This window comes from Bidens hawaiensis, unplaced genomic scaffold, assembly GCF_021521415.1.
Source record: "Bidens hawaiensis isolate Kalapana, Puna unplaced genomic scaffold, B.hawaiensis_p1.1 tig00067484_1, whole genome shotgun sequence".
In the NCBI taxonomy this organism is placed as follows: Eukaryota; Viridiplantae; Streptophyta; class Magnoliopsida; order Asterales; family Asteraceae; genus Bidens; species Bidens hawaiensis.
The window spans coordinates 5,001-7,500 of NW_027501963.1; the positions used below are offsets into that span (position 1 = coordinate 5,001).

Consider the following 2,500-nt stretch of genomic DNA (forward strand, 5'->3'; position numbering starts at 1 on the left):
AACCCAATTCTCCCACCCTGAACCTAATAAGGCAAAGAGGCTGTATATATATTACACACATGAAATTCGTACGAGTGTTGTCAGTGTTGGCGCGGCACCAAGCTTAAACTCATACAGTCCAACTACGAGCCCGAGGCTGGCCGTATGTAAATCATACAAGTGTTGGCGCGGCACCAAGTTGAAATGGCACGTGTCTTGAACTTTTGCGAGAAAGTTGGAAATGCACAAAACAACTCAACCCAAACATGGCACCAAGTCATGCACAAAAACATAAAAGTATCAAAAAAAAGGGTTGCAACACGAGGACTTCCCAGGGGGTCACCCATCCTAGTACTACTCTCGCCCAAGCACGCTTAACTGCGGAGTTCTGATGGGATCCGGTGCATTAGTGCTGGTATGATCGCAACCGAAATAGAAGCATTAGCTTATTCATTTATACATTTCCCAAAAGGTAAAAAAATAAAAGAATCAAGACTTCCCAGTGGGGTCACCCATCCTAGTACTACTCTAGACGAAGCACGCTTAACTGTGAAGTTCTGTGGATACGAGGCACAAGTAGCTGCAATGCTATGAATGTGTATATCCACCATGATTATATTGTTTTATACAATCACCACATGACATTTAGCAAACTGGCCTGTAATCCTGGCACTTTACCCGATAAGCTGGTCATAAAGTTTCCTCTCATGTTCGCAAGTCACGTCGCCCGATAACCTGGCCACAATGACTTGCAAAACCAAAGCTGGCCGGTAAACCTGGCACGTTACCCGATAAATGCACGGCACGTTGCCGGTAACCTGGGCACGTTGCCCGGTAAGGTTAGCACGTTACCCGATAAAATGTCGGCGTTGCCCGGTAAAGTATCCACGTTGCCCGGCAAACCTGGCCCGCTGCCCGGTAAGGTTAGCACGCTGTTCGACAAACCTGTTACGGTCCATCGGCTTCGGGTTAACCCGAAGACATGATGTCATGATTCCATACCCGTTAACGTCGACCCATTCTGTAAAAAAACCTGGAACGTTGATGTCGAGCGAGCCCGGTCCTCATTCGGGTCCGAGCACGACACGGATCTACGTTTTAAACACATGACTGACTAACGATCGTGACCGACTAACGATTCCATAACACACCACCTATACCCATGATAATGCTTCCCCGCTACAAGTCCCATTTTCGTGAAACTTGTGGTGACGTCGAGGGCCCGAGCACGACACGGTCAACGTGTTGACCCGAAAACATGAGGTTACCAACCCCGACCCCATAAACCGCTCATAAAGTTTCCTCTCATGTCCCGGACGCAACGCCTCGTGTCATTAAAGCGGAGTTGCCCAAAACAGGCCCACGGGCCCACCAAGCCCGGCCCGCGGGCCCTTCACGACACGAAAGGGGGTTCATTTCTCTTGGACAGTCATATCTCATGGTCACGAGTACCCTCACAGAGCCTCGTGTCGATCCAACCCCGTTTGGACACCTTGCCCCCACCAAAGGCCTTACGGACCAACCGGGCCCACCAAGCGGCCCGTCCCGACCCGAAAACCAAAATTTTTTTTTTGGGAAACTCATATTTCAATGTCCCGATGCCCCACGCCAAATTTCATGTCAATCCGACCTCGTTTGGTAGGGTTTTCAAAAATTATGATTCCTTAAAAATTTAATATCTGTTCCTGTCACTATGCTAATTGTTCAGAATGCATATATAGGGAAGGGGTGGGTGTTGAGCGCCCATGCCTGGGCAAAGTTGGCTACCAAGCTAAAATATGGAGGTTCAACGTACGAGAAACCAAAGCCCCTCCCCCATGTTGCATACGAAGCTTGCCCAACGACTTGGTTTCTTGCACAACGACCCGAGTATACTGCCCCAAAGTTGCACGCCCATGGCCAGGCCAAGGCATGCCAAGGCGCCCATGGGCAAGCCAAAGGCATGCCTAGGCACGGCCAAAGCAAGCCAAAGGCACGGCCAAGGCAAGCCAAAGGCATGCCAAGGCAAGCCAAAGGCACGTCTAGGGCATGCCAAGGCACGCCCATGGTCAGGCCAAGGCTTGCCAAGGCACGCCCATGGCCAGCCCAAGGCATGCCAAGGCGCCCATGGGCAAGCCAAAGGCATGCCAAGGCACGCCCATGGGCAAGCCAACGGCATGCCAAGGCGCCCATGGCCAGGCCAAGGCACGTCCAAGGCATGCCAAAGCTCGGCCAAGGCAAGCCAAAGGCATGCCTAGGCACGCCCATGGCCAGGCCAAGGCATGCCAAGGCGCCCATGGGCAAGCAAAAGGCACGGCCAAGGCATGCCAATGCGCCCATGGGCAAGCCAAAGGCATGCCTAGGCACGGCCAAGGCAAGCCAAAGGCATGCCAAGGCAAGCCAAAGGCACGTCTTGGGCATGCAAGGCTCGGCCAAGGCATGCCCTGGCACGCACATGGCCAGGCCAAGGCAAGCCAAAGGCAGGCCAAAGGCACGTTCAAGGCATACCAAGGCGCCCATGGGCAAGCCAAAGGCATGCCAA

At 52.8% G+C, this 2,500-nt stretch overlaps 1 non-coding gene across 1 annotated transcript; it reads right to left on the minus strand.

Annotated features, from left to right (window-relative positions):
• Positions 1-289: 289 nt before the first annotated feature.
• Positions 290-408, minus strand: LOC143604976 (5S ribosomal RNA). The gene has a single exon (XR_013148407.1). It is a non-coding gene; the product is annotated as a 5S ribosomal RNA (ribosomal RNA).
• Between the last annotated feature and the right edge of the window lie 2,092 nt (positions 409-2,500).